The sequence below is a fragment of the Triturus cristatus genome, chromosome 7 (genome assembly GCF_964204655.1).
Source record: "Triturus cristatus chromosome 7, aTriCri1.1, whole genome shotgun sequence".
Classification (NCBI taxonomy): domain Eukaryota; kingdom Metazoa; phylum Chordata; class Amphibia; order Caudata; family Salamandridae; genus Triturus; species Triturus cristatus.
Window position 1 is genome coordinate 979,107,444 of NC_140590.1, and position 18,206 is coordinate 979,125,649.

The 18,206-nt window shown below is 45.7% G+C and overlaps 1 protein-coding gene across 3 annotated transcripts in view; it reads left to right on the forward strand.

The window, feature by feature from the left end:
• Window positions 1-7,578: 7,578 nt before the first annotated feature.
• The window catches only part of NME5 (NME/NM23 family member 5), a 140,124-nt gene continuing 129,496 nt past the window's right edge, over window positions 7,579-18,206 (forward strand). For all 3 annotated transcript variants that reach the window (XM_085614465.1, XM_085614464.1, XM_085614466.1), the window contains exon 1: window positions 7,579-7,702. The gene's annotated coding sequence lies outside the window, so the exon portion shown is untranslated. The remainder of the gene's footprint in view (window positions 7,703-18,206) is intronic.

Sequence of the window (18,206 nt, forward strand, 5' to 3'; positions counted from 1 at the left end):
AGAACTCAATTCCGGTGGGAGCTTATCGATCGATAGATACATAGGGGAAATCACATTCTCACCCAATGTAAGCTCCACACCCGTAGGAGAGCAGTACAAAGTCGCATGTAACCTCTTCAACAAATCCAAGCCCAAAAGATTCTCACCACAACCAGTAGTCAAAATCAAAGGAGCTTCTAACTCATGAGACCCAATCGTAAGGGGCAAGGGGCTAGAAACTGGATTGCTAACGGGGGCGCCAGAGAATCCAACGGAAACATTCGTTAAGCCAGACAAAGGCGCGCCAGGGAGTTTCGAATGCATAATGGAACTTTTTGCTGCACCAGTGTCCAACAGAAAAGGCTCAACGACGCCCAATGTGGCTACTGCAACATAAGGCCCTCTCTGATCAACCGGAACTGATACTTCTCCCTTCCTTTGTCTATGGCTGTCCTAATAGATACCATCCGTATCAACATCACGCTCGACGTAATAGTCATCCACATGATACTGTGCAGATCTACCGGACGATGGTTCGCGTCGATCGAAACAATTCTGCGAGTCTGAGGAAGTGGCAAAACGCTCGGCCTGATTCTGAGTAACTCCACGACCTCTACCACGTGAAGCTTGTTGAGGACCACCACGACCTCCTCGAGCTGACACACCATTATTCCTATCACGGAGAACCGGACAATTAAACTTCAAATGGCCCTCCCCTCGACAATACGCACATTGATTATATCCCAACACAAAACGAGGTGCGGGAGAGTCATTTCGCGTCTGCGATCTGGAGAACTGTGATTGCGATCGATTTGGCTGTTGCGAATCACTGAAATTCGAGCGCGGAGGATACGCTTGCAGCAATAAGACCTTAGTTTTAAGATCCTTTGTTTTCTTATCTGCACGTTCACTTTCCTCCTTTTCCCTATTTTCGTAATATTGGGCCGTAGCCAATATTTGAGCAGTGGTAGAAACAGCCCACGAACTCTCAGAATTTTTCAACTTATTGCTAAGTTCGGGCAACAAGTTCGATACAAACTTATCAACAAACAGCCGCTGACCACCCTCTGAACCCATGTCCTGGCCACTATGATCAACGAATGCTTCCTCGAATCTCGTAAAGAAATCGGAAACGCTTTCATCCCTCTTTTGCTTGCACGCGGACAACTTGTCCCAATTGACGCGCATCGCCGGCATAAGCGTTTTCATAAGGGTAATTATCCTCTGGGGCAAAGCCACAATAAGCTGCTCAGGCTTAGCCCCACCGACTTGCTGAGCGTCTGCCGCCGTAAGGGCAGCCCAGTCACCGCCTAACTCGGCCGCGTGATTCTCGTGACGAATTTTCGCCCAAATCGGCTGAGGCACTACATTGCCGAACAACATGTCAATATCAGCAAGGTTCATAACAGTAGCATCCACCAATTGGGACAGCTCCTTATAATAACCTGCTGGATTTTTACGGGGATCAGGCAAAGTTTGCTTCACCTGTAAGACTTCCGATCGTTTCCAAGGGAGGTGTATCCACACTCTCTGAAAATGGCCTGGGACAGGAGGGTTAGCATTAGGATCACCTGGCATCCATACTGGGGGAACTTCCCGCATCGGATATTGACCAGGTTTTGCCATCCACTCTGCGGTCTCTTCCTTAAACAATGCTCGAGGTTGCACTGTACATCGAAATGATAACAAACGTTCTAGAGCTTCTCGAACCTTGTCACCTACGATCACACCAGTTGTGAACTGATGCTGGAGCTCAGAAACCTCAGACGGTACATTATCTACCACATCATGATCCCACTCCTCCTTCAACGATTTACACAATTCCTCAAACACGAATCGTTGAGTGGGCGCATTAAACTGAGAAAATGTTTCAAACACTACACGCGAAGTGTATTTAACAGGATTACGAATCCATTTACGTGCCATTTTTGCCAGCGATTCACGTTCCCTACCATCAGGAAGCTGGCTGCGCCTCTGAGCGACATCTGAAAGAGTCGAGCCGAGTATTGGCCCAAAAAGCGGAGAATAAAGAGTAGCAACAGCAGTCAGGAGACGACTACGAACAGAAGGAGAAGAGGAAGAAGATGCAGGCGCAGCAACAGTAGGGGTGGAGGCAATAGAAGTAGACGCGGCACCAGGAGTAGTGGGAACGACAGACTGAGGAGGGACTTGAGAAGGCGCAGTAGGAAGAGAAGCCGGTAAAAGAGGATGAACGATCTGTGGCACAAGGGGATTCGGGAGAGCGGGAGGAACGGCGGGCTGACCAGCAGCCGCCAAAACAGCAGGTGGAGGAAGAGGTAGAATCACAGGGCCCAGAGTATCGGGAGCATAGGGAGGTGGTGATTTCAACAGATAAGACAATAGCGAATCCTCTACCGCTTCTTCTCCCGACTTATCAACATTAGATGGTAGCACCGGATAACATTTATCCACCGCCATATGATGAAGTCGAGCACTAACTTCCTGCTCTTTCTCATCTTTGTCTCGCTGATACTGTTCAGCATCTCGCATCACCGTAATAACGCCTTCTCTTTTATTTTTCTTACTCTGTTTGATTTCTTTCTGCTTGGCCTCTTTCCGCCATAACCGGAAGGAATCAAACATGGCCGGCCTAGCCTTCTTTTTAAACAGTTTAGCTTCCAAATTATCTAAAACGGCAGTTTCGAAACTACCATGAGATGGCCAACTAAGAACACCATCATTTTTAGTGTAGCGGACCCAATATTCATTATACACGATAGGACCCACACCATGGCGACTATAGAGCTCGTAAATTGGAGTTCCAACCGGAGGTATCGGACATGAATCCTCCAGCCGGGAATCCATTCTGCAACATTTGAGAAACCCAAACAAAGTACTACGGCTAGGCATCGCGCACACTAACCGAGTTTACAAACTTCAAGGGCTATCGAATTTATGATATCCTCGCAAAAAATAATGCGAGACCCTCGGTTTTTGGCAATTGCAATCGTCAAATAAAACCCAACAACTAAGAACCACAAATGCTATGGTACCATGCAAACAACAAAGGAACACTGGGAGCGACCCACAAATACTTAACTGAGAGAACAATGGCGTCACCAGGAAGGCCCGTCTATCGTCTCGCCGTACAAAGGACTACGCCAGGCGCCAAAACAGGTCGACAGTCAGGGCATCAGTCCGTCGCAGCCGTCAGGAGGCGGGGATCTTCGCGGGAAAAGACGTCGGGCCACTTATTTCGACAACTGGATCGATGAAGCGGGGTGCACCTTCCCTCGGAGATTTCACACGAAGTTCCTCACGATCGTCGGGCTTTGGACCGGTACCGTTGATGTCGCCGCACGTTGGGCGCCAACTGAAGGACTGGGTTATTCTAAGACCCAGCGGTGCCAGGGAACAACACCTGAAACCTTCGTGGGTTACCTGTTCTGGCGTACCAAACACAGAGACACGGGACACTTCCAGCGACGTCAGAGATCAGCGTTTATTTACTGCAGGGATACAGAGGTCACAAGAAGTACACAACGTGTAGGTTCTCGGAGACTGCTTCAAATTGCAAAAGTGGATCGCTCCTTTTATACACGTTTTTCCCATAGAACAGTATGGTGAACAAAGATTACAACTCAGTTCCCACAATAAACTTCAAAAGAGTCGCGTTCATGTTTCAGGAGGCCGGAACATAATTACAACAGTATTGCCAGTTCCCAACTGTAAAAACATATCTTCTCTGCAATAAAACACATTCCATCCCGACCGTAAACACATTAGGAGAAGGGACAAAAACAGATGCAAAGAAAGGACAAGGATGCACAACAGATTAGAGAAGAGTGTTAGGAGTAATAAAGGAAACTTGATAACGGGATCAGAGACCCCGTGTCTAATGTATGCATGACTGAAACAATAGACCGGCACGGCAAGATGAGCCTTGAGCGGGGCCATCTGCCTTCGTCGTGTCATTTCCGTCGTCATAAAAGTCATACTCAAAGGAACACGTGTCCCTCGTGTAAGCTTGGGAGTCCCAGGGTCACGAAGCGGACAAAGTCCGTTCGCTGGCTACTTGAGGGCAAGAAACAAAATGGATGCCGTATCTAAAATGGAACCAGAGGGTTCAGATGAACAAACCCAAAAATAAGACGAACCATACGTGGTTGCGTAGCGAAACTGCGTACACCCACTATACTCGTCATTTGCGGTTCGTAGATACCCAACTCATCCATATTCGTCACCACTCAAAAGTGTCGTTCCGTCCCACAAGGAACCTCAGGCCGTGGAGAGTACCGGTACTCATGGAAGGTAGGCGCATTGGCCTCTAGTGGTAGTGGCCTGTCTATTTAACTGCCAAATCGCTTTTATAGCCCTGAGCTGAGCCCCCGCTGAACTATTCAGCGTGGGCTCATTTGCATGATATCCGGGCGTTCGCCCTCATGCTGTGTTGCAAGGAATCGAGGCAACCCAGTGGGAGCACAATGAAGAAAACCATGGGAGGTTAAAAGGGCATTAATCCCACCTGATTCTCTTGTGTGAATGTCTGTTTATGTGTGTCTGTTTGCCTGCTTGTGTGTGCGTGTTTTTGTGAGAGAAATATTACAAAAGAAGGATGTATTAAAATATCACTGTTTGACTTTCAATTTGTATAATTAATTAACCTGATTCTTTTATAGAAAGACATTTCTCGTATGTGCTACAACTAGTATATAAGCCAATAAACTTCACATGTCTTGCCTTTAACGCCGCCCCTAGCCCCGCCCACTAGCCACATTTAAATGAGTACCTGCACTATTTTTTTCCCATTTAAAGCACTGCCGATAGAGACCCGTTTCGAGGCTCCCTTAAACAAGCATTGGCATAGCCAATAGGTCTCGCCATTGTGACCTTATAAGTGTTTAACCATGCAACAATTGATGTTGTTGCACCAAGGATATTGTGCTGCATACCTAAATACTTATAAGGTCCCAAAAGCGAGACCTCTTGGCTATGCCAATGCTTGTTTTACAGTGCTATAAATATAAGCACCGACAACCACTGATTTGTACACATTTATGCAAGTAACGAAAGATGCCGGGAACCCCCACCTGAGTGCACAATGTCATGCCCAGAAATATAGCTTCACCAACAATGACAAACACTAATCCAGGAAAAGCAACAAAGAAAAACATTATGTTAAATCTGCTGTGTCTAGTGTCAGCACTGTTTGGCCCCAGCATCTTCAGATTCATCAAACCCACCCCAAACTACTCGCACAGTTCTCAACAACATCAAATATTAAAGTACTCAAAGCATTAGTGTCATACCAAAGGCATCGGTCTTTACACTCTGCAACCCACTGCCTATCAATAGAGTAGACAAACCCTGCCCAAAGAGCCTCAAACAAACACAGATTGGTATTTATGACTTGGGTAGAGATAATACTGACGTTTCAGGGACTTAGCATGTTGCCAGACTTGTAAGAATGACATCTGTTCTGGAGACTGTAGGGACTGTGACACATAGCTGTACAAGAGAATACATCACTTACCAATAACCCTGAAATACCCAGGCTAACAGTGTGGTGTAATAGTCGACACTGCTAATCTGATATGACCCTTAAACCAGAGCTGTGAAAACTGTTCTGCACACATTGCTACATGAGGAGTCAGGCCTTATCTTTTGGGCCATTTAAGCTATTGTGTTCCCAAATAATACTTTTTGGCACACAACTAGCTAACAATTGGAACGGTTGAAGTTTCTATTTTCTTACAAAGGTATTTCAACTAAAGTGAGGTACTGAAAGCGGATGTGCTTGTAGACTGCTGAAGGCGTGAGACCTGGCTGTTAATTCAAACGGTGTGAAGCTGCTGTATTCGCTTGTAAATGTATACGGAAGGCTCAGCCCTCGTTCCAAACATAATCATAAAGTGCTCGCAGTGCAGCAAGTGTTCAGGGGGTTACCTAGATCGCTCCGTGGGGATTCGGAAACTGTTCTGCTCACAATTCGGAAAGTAGATCACAAAAGTTACTGCCAAAGGTCGAGCAGTAGCTCTACTCACGCACACTACTGGAAGTGGGTGATCTAGATCTCACTACATGAGTTCTGCAGCAGCTGTTCTCACAGTCCTGAAGGTGTGTGACCAAGATTCTCTATGGGTTTGAAACAGAAGGTGCCTTGCTGACACGTCAGCCAAATTCATTAAATGTGCTGCTTTCGCACAAAAGGTTTGTCTTGCAAGGAAGGCGTTGTGATGCCAAGACATGGGACAGCTATGCCCCGTTTTAATTCAAGACAGATGACTAGAAGGCACTCAAACATCTGTCTGTCATCCAGGAAGATTCTGTCTTCAAACCAACAAGCGTGTAATAATCTTGCAGTACTTAATCTTGGTTGATTTAGGGTTCCAAGCCGCAGTTGTTACTTTTAAAAAAAGCCTTTTCCATTTGCAAAATGTAGGCAGTAGAGTCGGGACTTTAAAATAAAATAAGTATACTTCTAGAACCGACTTAGCAATGGCAAACAGCACAAGCATTGATCGCGATCAAACATTAAAGCGGCCGTGCAGCCGCGAAAGTGAAAGTAATCACGGTGAAGCGCGACGCGCGCGCCCGCGCACATGCACTGTAGCTCTAGGCTGGCCTGGTAGCACTTTTTGGAGCCCTCTCAATAAGTCTCGCCAGACCAGCGCATGCGCTGGGTCAGGCGAGACCTAAAGAACTGCCGGTGCTCAGACCCAGTGAGACCCGGCCCACTTAAAGCCCTGGCGTGGGCTGCTGTGCAACGTGGCTTAAAAAAAAACAAATTAAGCGTTATGACTGGGTCAGTGCTGGCCGCGTCATAGTCATAGTGCTTTTATTTTATTTTTTCTTTAACCATGTTGCCCATGCTGATGTGCAACATGTAAAAAATATATACAAAGTAAATAGATTTTGTATAGGCAAAATCTATTTGCTTTGACGATGCTTGCTTTCCCTGACTCCCTCTTTCCTGTTTCGAAATGATGACAAGTATTGACTCTCCACTTTAACAAAATTACCCGCTGACACTACTGTCCTTGACTTTTGCAATGATGTCCACAATACGTATACTGTATTTTAGAGAAGCGATCAATTTTGACTGTCATACAAAGCCCAAATATGTGTGCCTTGTACTGCCATCTTACTACAGTTTACCGACAGACAAGAGTAACATATGTTTCTCAAAAGGTCCCTGGGTTTAAACATGAATAGTTCTGTATAAAGCACGCAAATGGAAAACCTAAGGGAGAACAAAGTCAATAAGTCTTTAAATCATTATGAGTAGCCCAGGCTGTACAAAACGAGTCGGGATGTGATAGTGTGTTTTTGGGACAGTCGGTGAAATTTTAGCAGTTATTTAATAACTAAGCCTATTGGACAATCTTTTTCATCAAATAAGCAGACGCTATAGATCTCAAACGGACTTGGACTTCCATGCGATTTGTGCCTGCCTACAGGAGAGAAAGCTAGCGCAGCGGCCATGTTAGGTGTAGGCAGACCATTTCCATCCAATTCGCTTCCACAACGGGCGGGTCATGCCTTGCGAAGTTACGCCTATTGGATGCGAGGTGGGTTTTTGTGGGAAAATCCTCAACGCGCGGTCTAGTGTTCGAGATAGTCTCTGCCAGTAGCCCAGAGTGTCCGTGCGGGGCGCAGTGCTGAGTTAGGCTCTGTCTATTTCCTTTCCTTTGTTTCCTAGCAACGGACGCGGAGAAGCCTGAGCTTGAAGAAAGTTCGTGGAAATCGCAACAAAAGAGAGGTACGTGCCGGGCTGTGCTCAGGGAGACCTAATCGGGGTCAGGCAGGGTTGAAGGGGAAGAATTAGTCTATTCACCAAAGAAACACGAGTACTTGCATTGACGTATCATTCCTTTATTTTTTTTAGGTTCCTAAAGTCTTCTTCCGCAGGGTCAGCGATCGCTCCTTCACAATACATACACGAAAAATAATAGTCCGATTTTTCCCAAAACCCATTCCTCTTACTTGCGTTACCTACGTAACAGTAACCGTGGTTTTGATTCTTTTAAGCCCCCTAACACCAGAGCTTCTTCATTTCAATGGCTGCACGGTTGCTGCTCATGATGTAAACCATTTATGTTTCCCCAGGCAGCTAGCTAAAACCATATGCCCATAGACAGCATTTCTATATTTATCCGAACATTTGGACCATCTTTAGACAATCTAATTCCCTGATTAGTTTATGCACTTCTTCCATCTCAAGCACAATGGACACTATCGGTATCGGGTATAGCCCCCTATTGCTTACCATTTTACCATTGTTTGGCTTTATTATCGCTCTCATTTGCTTTCTTCTTTTTCAATGGCTTTTCTTGTCCCAATTTTCCATTTTGTGTTAGTCCCTCCCTTGGAGCATAACCTCTTTACCATTTCTCTGATTAGCTGGCTTCTATCTGTAGTGTTGTGTCACTGGGTGAGAGCACCTGGCGAGATGCACAAGGGGTGGAGTACAGGGGCCCCCTGCGGTCAGTGGCGGCTGGTGACATTTGAAAGTCATGGGGTGTAAAAGTTTAGTATTACTTTTATGAAGTGAGCAACGCGAGCAAGCTTAATAAACATATATGGGGTCCAGGCTGGGTCCTCCTCCAGAGCAAAAAATGAAAAAAGATTGGCAAAGTAATTTAGTGATAAAGCATGGGTTATAAAACAGTGGGAACGTTTAGTCTTGAAATATTGAATACATTAAAAACTGCCCTATATGTCACTGCATTAATATGTTTAACAGTTACTTTAATGTGCAAATTATATAACACGACAACTTCAGCCTTTTAAAGTGTGTGCTTGCTCAGTGTCTTGCTGGAAATTTGGAAGAAAATGCTGTAACCAGGCTTCGGTACGGACCCACAGCTGCTGATTGCAATCAGTCATATAGAAATATGTGAAGATGGGTCTTCAATTGGTGGCTGTTAGACTTGGCATCTTATGGCGAGTTTCCCCTGAGTTTTTCTCTCTGACCTACCGGTTGTGACTCTGTTTTTTGCTGGTGTAATGATTCTGTGCACTTTTCTCACTGCTGATCAGTGGTAAAGTGCAGGTGCTCCTGTGGTAAAATGTGTTATGGATTGGTGTTTCCATGATTGGCCTATTTGATTTATGTGTCAGTCCCTAGTAAAGTGCACTGCGAGTGCCAGGGCACATAAATCAAATGCTGTTGGTGGGCTGCAGCACTGGATTGTGCCACCCACGCAAACAGCCCGTAAAGTGTAACTCTGGCCTGCCATTGCAGAGCCTGTGTGCAGCCTGGGGCTGCCATGTCGACTTGGCGAGTGCACACACTTGCCAGTCCCTAAACCATTACTTTTCTACATGTTAGTCACCCCTAAGGTAGGCCCAAGGTACCCCTGTGGTCAGGGTGCATTGTATGTGAAAGGTAGGACATGCCCTGGTGTGTGGGGCATATCCTGATAGCGAATTACAGCCTACTTTGTTTTTCACTATTGCAAGGCTACCGGATCTCCATAGGCCAGAATGTGCAGTTTGATTATAACATCCTATAATCCTAACTGACCCAGGGAACATGGTAGAAATTCGAGTTTAGTATGCCTGAACTCGGAATGATAAAATACACCTTTTAGTGAAGTTGGTTTTAACATTCTGTGTTTGAAAATAGCACTTTTAGAAAGTAGGTATTTTCTTGCCTAACCATCCAGCCTGCCTCTGCTAGGTTGTGTAATGTCTGTCTGGTTTGTGAGTGACAGGGGCTGGGGGAGACTCCAGGAGACAGGGTGAGTCATCACAGGGCTGAATAGACCTATCTGCATGTAGATGGGCGGGAGGAGTAGCACCTGGGTCTGAATAGGTCTGTGCCTACCTTCCACAATGCTGGCTTCACCTCCTGTGGTGCGTCTGAGGACTCTGGCCCACACTGACAAAGGAAGAAGGCGCACACTGGCAGAATGCACCCAGAACTGGTTTGAACTAGGTACAGGACCCTCTGCCTGCAGAGGACAAAGGATTTGCTAGTATAAACATTGGTGCCCAGACCCCAAGATTTCAGAACTCTTTTGGATCAAGAACACTGCCAAGAAGAAGAGCTGGAGAAGCTGTGACGGGGAACTACCACTTTGCTGTGTGCTTTGCTGTGTCGGCCTGCAATGGCTGCTTCTGTCTTGGGCAGTGAAAGAACTGGACTGAACTTTCTGAAATCTACTTTTGTGAGTTTGTCCAAGGGCTTGAGGTAGAGCTTGCCCCCTGCTCAAGAAGTCTCAGGAACAGCAAAGACTTCAAGCTCAACGCCGTCTATGATGCCGCTGCCAACTCCATGTCCTGAAGGCACCACAGAGGGCACCGCCGCAATGCGACCCATGTCTTACCGACAATACCTGCTGATGCCGCCACTGAGCCGCTGCTCACACCGCGACCTGTGGGCACCGCACTCCGCACCACCTCGCTTCACGCTGACGCTTTGGTATCCCCGACAACGCTGCTCCATGCTGGAATCGATGCCGCTGCTTGCACCGTGGTTCGAGGGCACCGCTCGTAAAGTTACTCGACGCACAGCCCTCATCCCGCACCGCAGCCTTGGCCCACCGATGCCGGTGCCATCGACTCCAGTTCGCCAGCCGACAACAGCGTCCCAGCCACGACGATGCCGCTGCTTGCACCGTGACCTGCCAGCACCGTGACAAGCACCACCTTCATCTCACACCGCGACCCTGGTCTCACCAATGACGCCATCTGACGCCTCCACCGAGCTGCTGCTCGCACTGCGACCTGAGGCCACCGCATGCCGCACCTCGCACCGCAGCACCCGACGCCTGCCGACGCCAGCGCTCCTGACTTCAACAAAGAGGAGTTGATCTGCCACGCGTGTGACTTCAAGGGCCCCAACGACTCCTGCACCGACCTCCGGAACCAACACCTGCGGACGCCGTGTGTTCGGAAGCTCAACGAGAGGTCATCAACGCCCTGCATTTCTGAAAGGTACTGTTTGCGGGTCTTCCCAATGCTGTAGCTGGCCCGCGACGCCATGTTCAGCCAGAACTGTTTGGATTTGTTTGCTCACGATGCCGTGATAGCCCCGGACGGAGCTATCGACATCAAGGAACTGTTTTATAAGGTTATTTTGATAGCTAAAGATTTTTAAGTACTGTATTGTGGATTCTTATCGTTTTGGTCTTGTCTTAAGTATATACAAATATTGGATATTTTTCTAAACTGGTGTGGTGTCCTTTTGAAGTGCTTACACTGTATTACTGTTGGTTATGTGCAAATGCTTTACACACTGCCTCTAAGATAAGCCTGACTGCTCGTGCCAAGCTACCAAGGGGGTGAGCAGGGATTATTTTAGGAGTGTAACTCCTTACCCTGACTAGGAAGAAGGGTCCCTATTTGGACAAAGGTGCAAGCCCTTGCCAACTAGAGACCCACATTTCTAACATTGGTTGTCAGCGGTTAGGATATGACTTGTGTTTGCACTTGACTTACATTGATTGGTGTGCACTACTACCATATCCCAGACCACTATGTACCACATACTGGTTCTTTTTCTTTTTGGCTTATTTTTGATCTTGCCAGTTTAAAACTGCTACTACATCATGCCTGAATCAAGAGCATCATCTGTTGCATCCCTGGAAATTGCCTTTGAGGAGGATAGGTTGGAATCCTACAATGTGAAACAATTGAAAGTGATTTGCAAGAACCTGAAAGTCCAAGTCAGAGGCCTCTCTAGGAAGGACTAGCTACAAAAGGCGCCGAGGGCCTGGGTAGCAGCCAGACAGGCCAGCGAGCAGACTGGTATCCTCAATGGAAAGGCAGAGGAGCCTATTCCTAGGGTGGATGTGCTTTTGGGAGGGGGGGAACCCTCCAGGCCAGGCAGCAGTAGCTTGTCCCCAGAGGAGCTGGAGGACAGGCGGGATGCAAGGAAGGTAGCAACTGAACTAGAAAAGCTCAAGTTAGCCATGGAAGAGAAAAGAAGGATGTTAGATTATGAGATCAGAATGAAGGAGCTGGACCAAAGGATTAGACCCAGCTCAGATGGTGGCAGCAACTCATCAGGACAGGCAGACAGAATCGTACACATCCCTAAGATTGTGGACAGAGAGTTTAAAAAGGGGGATGAAATACAGAGGTGGTTTCAGGGTTACGAGGCAGCGATACACATGAATGGGGTCCCTGAAAAGAATTCAGGAGCAGGATTGTGGCCTCTGTTTCCAGAGAAAGCCTGGGATACTTTGACAGCTTTGGTTAAGGGGCCGAACCTCACCTATGCTGATATGAAGGAAGCCCTTCTCACCAGGTATGGTCTCACTCCTGAGAAGTACAGGGATCAGTTTAGGTCCATTAAAAAGTCTGAGGCCAACACTTGGTTGGAATGTGTGGATATGTTTTGCAGGTCGCTGGATGGCTGGGTGAAGGGCAGTAATGTGACAGATTTTCAGGGGCTCTACAATTTGATTGCGTGGGAGCACTTGTCTAGTCTATGTTTTGCAGATCTGCGCCAGCACCTAGTTGATATTAAGCTGACTGACCCCAGGAAGCTTGCTATGGAGGCGGACCGCTGGGTGAGTACCAGGGTCCACAAGAAAGCATTTGGGGGAGACTCTGCCAAAGGTGGGCAGGGTCCCCAGCAGAAAAGTGGGGGGGACAAGGGTAAATCACAGGAGATCTCTAAAGGACCCCAAACTAATACCCAGGGTAAAGGTTCCCATCCCCCAGGAGTTAAGAAGAAAGGGGTCTCTACAGGAAAGCCTGCTAAGACCGGCCCCCACAAGTGTTTCTCATGTGACCAGGTGGGTCACTTGAAGGGGGACCCAAGGTGCCCAAAGGGGACGCCGCCACCCACCGGTGGGCAGGCCAAGGTGTTGGCTAGTGTAGCGCTTGAGGAGGAGGGGCACGCACAGGAGGGTGGAGATCCTGCAGAAATTACCCTTGTCTCACTAGGGGACAGTGAGATGGCCCCAGGAAACCAGGTGCCCCCTAACACAAAGAAATACAGCACCTGGGTGACCATCAATGGGAAAATGGTAGAGGCTCTCAGAGATACTGGAGCCAGTGTGAACTCAGTCCGGTGTCACCTGGTCTCTGAGAAGCAGGTAGACCCAGAGGCATTCCACCAAGTAGTTGCTGTGGACAACTCAGAGCACCAGTGTATGGTGGCGCAGGTTCCCGTTTGAGTTGGGGGGGATCTCAGTTCCCTTGAGGGTGGTTGTGAGCCCTACCATGCCTGTAGATTGTCTGCTAGGTAACGACCTGGAGCAGTCCTTATGGAAGGAAGCTCAGGTCTCACTTGGAGATGCTTGGGTTGCCAGAGTGGGCATGCGTGTCTACTCGGTCAATGGCAGCCAGCAAGGGTGATTAAGAGGACTTGGAGCCTGAAACAGTGGCCCAAGTCCCTGCCAAGAGAAAGGGCGGGGGGCATGGTAAACCGGCCCCTGAAGTTCCCACAGACCGGGAGGAGGCTGACCTTGAGGGGGACGCCCCGGTGCCTACAGGTGAACAAGTAGCCAAGCTGGGGGACATCTCTGAGCTGACCCATTGGCAGCAAGAAGGGGGTCCCACCAGGGAGGAGTTCTGCAAGGAGCAGAAAGAGTGCCCTACTCTGGAGGGTCTGCGGCGGCAGGCTGCAGACCAGGCAGCTGGTGATCAGCCCGGGTCACATCTGATGTACTGGGAGAATGGCCTCCTGTATAGTGAGCCTAAGGTTGCTGAGCCTGGGTCAGCCCGTGTGCTGGTGGTACCCCAGCGCTTCAGGACCTTCCTACAGGGTCTGGCTCATGACGTGCCTTTGGCAGGACAAGACCTTTGACAGGCTTGTCACCCACTTTTTTTGGCCCCAAATGTGGAGGCAGTCAGATGGACACTGCAGGTCTTGCCAAACTTGCCAGGCAAGTGGCAAGAGTGGGATGAAGGTCAAAGCTCCTCTCCAACCTTTTCCAGTTGTTGGAACACCCTTTGAAAGGGTAGGGATGGACATTGTGGGGCCACTGGATCCCAAGACAGCCATGGGCAAACGGTACATCCTGGTCTTGGTGGACCATGCCACCCGGTACCCGGAGGCAATCCCTCTCAGGACAACGACGGTGCCAGTGGTGGGCCGGGCGTTAATGGGGATTTTTTCCCGCGTGGGGTTCCCCAGAGAGGTCGTTTCTGACCTGGGTACCAATTTCATATCCAAGTATATGACATCCCTGTGGAAGGAATGTGGTGTAACCTACAAGTTCACCTCTCCTTACCACCTACAAGGTAACGGTCTGGTGGAGAGATTCAACCAGACCTTGAAGGGCATGTTTAAGGGTCTAACAGAACCCACAAGGCTATTGCAACTAAATTGGTAGTAATGGTTCCCAATAGATGAGAAAGAACCGCACAATCAAGAAATGGAACAAACGTATCACCTTGTACGGTAATAGAGTGCAAATGAATTTTTGTTTAACATAATAATTATTTATTGGGGTTCTAGCTTTGGCTCAAATGCACCTACTACCAAAAGATGCTAGTCACACAAGAGAAAAACAAATGTGTATGCAAATCTAAAAATATAGAGCACTAATGAGCACACCCTTTGATATTAGTAATCCACTAAGGTACTGGAAAAGTAAAGTGAATCCTTATGTCCAATGTTACATATACACTTCTTCAGCAAGTAATGTCAGTCGAAGCGATCAAACAGCATACAGAGTCCACAAGAATCAGAGTTTCTTCAGTTTGGTGATTTTATTCTTATATTCCATACATCCAGCATGAAATCTGCCAATGTGCCAACACGTGTTTCGTCTACCCGTAGACTTTATCAAGGCTGGAACAATAGATATTTAAGACATTGTTTTTTTTTTTGTACATAAAAATTGTCTTAATATGTCATGACAGCTTACAGTTAAGATAAAACACGGTGGTTTACAAAGATTCTAAACAGTTTTATCCTTTGCATGTAGTCAGAACCATGAAAGAGATCCGTCACCAAAGAAATTTTATTCTCATCAACTATAAGTCTAAAAAAAATTATTGTTTTAAGACAAAACAGGGTGTATCATAAGACTCAAGCATGTGTCAAGAAAAGAAAAGAGGAAGAGATCAGAAAGAATAAGAAACAGTCTTATTAAAGTAATTATTGGAGAAGATCACCCAGTGTACCAGAGGCCAAAAAAAGAAAGAAAGTTCTGTGTTGAAAGAAGTCCCTTAGGCAAAAAGGAAAGATCATGCCTAAAAAGTTGACCATATGTCAACCCACCGGTTAGCGCAAAAAACTATTGTTATATGAATTGTAATTCCAGTCACAGTTGACTCCTATCGGTACATACACATGCATCCACAAGCTGTGTGGAAAAAGAAACAATAGTTTGACCTTTGTTGAAAGGTGAGTAATTAATGCAGAAACGTCTACCCTCCACATGAAATGCAGGTATAATTATCCTTCATGGACATATATGCGATATAGTTGTTATAAAGAAATGGGGGCATATAGATGTAGTATAGTTTCTAGCGACACCCTTACTGGTATATAAAAAACACATTGTTTGTAATGATGACTATAACTATAGAAAGCACCTCTCTCCAGGTGATTATATTTTCTTATCAACATGACGTCCTACACCAAAGTAGAGCATACCATTAAATAACCCGATTGCACCATCCCACAGCGATCTCAATGTTAGGAACGCAACATGGTCAAGACGGAACAGTAGAATAAGACAGGTTTATTTGATGTGGGACACCCAGAAAATAGAGAATCTAATTTGGGATGGTTACCTATTAATAGTGGGTGTTTCCACATATTCAAGAGATAATCAAGTGGCTGAATGTGTTCTCATTTCACAATTAGTCTTGTCACCGTTGTTGGAGTGAGCGACCTGTAATGTATAAAGGAGCTCACATGAAAAAAGTGCACTTAGTGGATGGCACCAAAATATCTAAAACCCGTAATATGCAGTCAATATTATACCATATACCAAAACGGTAGGGAAAATTACTCTCATACGTAACTTACCCAAAAGTTGGATGATCCAAAGGAAACACCCTATGTTTGGAGTCAGTGTTGGTTAAAATATGAGCGGTAGCCCTGATAAGTTCCACTATCTACGAGAAAGGGAAAAGTAAAACAAAGCCACAGTTACTCCCCCATATACATATGTAGCATTGGAATGTCATGAGCAAGTCCCAAAATTGTCTACAAAGCCCGTAATTACATTCTACATTCTACCATATATAGAGCGGTAGGGAAAACCGCTCTAGTGTGTATCTTACCCAACAGTTGGATGATCCAAAAGAAACTCCCTATGTTTGGAGTCAGTGCTGGTTAAAATACGAGTGGAAACCCTAATAAGTTCCACTATCTACAAAGGAAGAAAAAGTAAAAGGAGCCACGAATACTCCCCCATATGCATGTGCAATATTGAAATATCATGATCATGAATAACATAATTGTTTCTCCTATCTTGTTTCCTAGTTCGGAAAAACTCACAGCAGAGACCGCCAAAGTGCGTCCTCCACCTCCTTCGCTTCGCTGAATCGCGTAAACAAACGCCATCGCCATGTGTTTTTTTAAATCCTAACTTACGTTACGTGCTTGACCTCTGATCCAACCATGTCACCATGTCACATGACATTCTATCGTCTCGTATTGTTGGAGGAAATAGTGACGCCATCTTAGAAAAGGCTACTCATCTGTAGTAGCTTACTTAAAAGGTTCTAATCTCGGGTCGTATGGTAAATGAGAGACCCAATATACAACGATATTTTATGCTGTAACATATTTTTCGATCGCCCGTGTCTTATGGCTATAACAAGCACAGTACATATAGAAAATGGAAGCTAAAGTCTTGTCTTCCTGAGAAATAAATATAGTTTTTAATAATAAATTGATCGACTTCATCATAAACAATTTAAAAAAAAATAAAAAAATAAAAAATTGGGAAACACTTTTCAGACATGTTGTCCTTGTATACGTGAATCGTCTTGGTTTCCACCACCAATAGAAAAGACAGTAAATACGAGGGATAGAGAATGTGCAGTACTATAATACATCATCACCTTTCTTACTATACTTTGTTTGTCAATGTACAACATCAAGTATATATATTCAATTGCTTTGACAATATAGTGCCTACAGCCGCAGAGTGTAAGCATCATTAGGACAATGATAAATGGTGTACCATACATAGAGAATTACTCATATATCTTTGTGCATCATCCATTTCTTATCAGACATTGTTTGTTGTTACCCATGCATCAACAAAGATAAAACCTCATCCACATTTTAGTCTTGTAAAAAGACATGAAGCCCTCTATCTGTGTCTAATCCTGAATCTACAGACCTTAATTTTATCAGCCACCTGGTTTCTAGATTCCTTAATGCCAAAATCCGATTGCCACCCCTAGGATTCTCCTCTGCCAGTGCAATGCATGGAATCTAATATTAAGTATCTCTGAGTTGTTATGTACACTATTGTAGTGTACTGCTAGAGGATAATTCACATTTTTATTACGGATTGCACTGATGTGTTCTTGCACACGTTCCTTAAGTGGTCGGATAGTACTGCTAATGTAGATCAAACCACATTGTCATACGATGCAATAAACCGTGAATTTTGTGTTGCAATTCATGAAGTGGCCTATTTTGTGTTTTGCCCGTATTGTAACTAAAACTGGTGATTTTGTTGATGGCAAACTGGCACACATTGCATGTAGTGCACTTAAAAAAACATAATGGTTTCTTTGGTAGCCAACTTCGAGGTTATCCTATCCTATTTGTGTTTACAATGGATGGACTCAGTATGTTCCTCAGTGTTTTCCCTCTGCTGTATGTCACTTGTGGTTTCTTTGTTGTGTATGGGTCTAAACTATGGTCTAGTCTAAGTAAATGCCAATGTTTATGTAATATCCTATAGATATTCTGACAATGCACATTATATGGCGTGATAAGTGCAATCTTTTCTATCTGTTTTGGCTTCTTAGTGTTGTTGTTCAGGAGCCCCGTACGTTGTGTCCTAATGATCCTATTCTGAGCTCTGTCTAAGGTTGTTTTATCATAGTCCCTGATCATGAAACGTTATTTCATGCCTAGTAACTCTCGTTGGAATACCCCATCATTACTGAAATTCCTTCTCAATCTTGTCATTTCTCCATAGGGGATGGACCTCAATTGTGTGACTGGATAAGCACTTTTGGCATGCAAAATAGAATTTCATGCAGTTGGTTTGCGGTATAGTTTACATTCAAGCTTCTCCCCCTCTGTGTATAGTGTGATGTCCAGGAAGTCTATTTCGTATTTGTTGGACTTAGATGTGAAGGCTAGATTGTATACATTA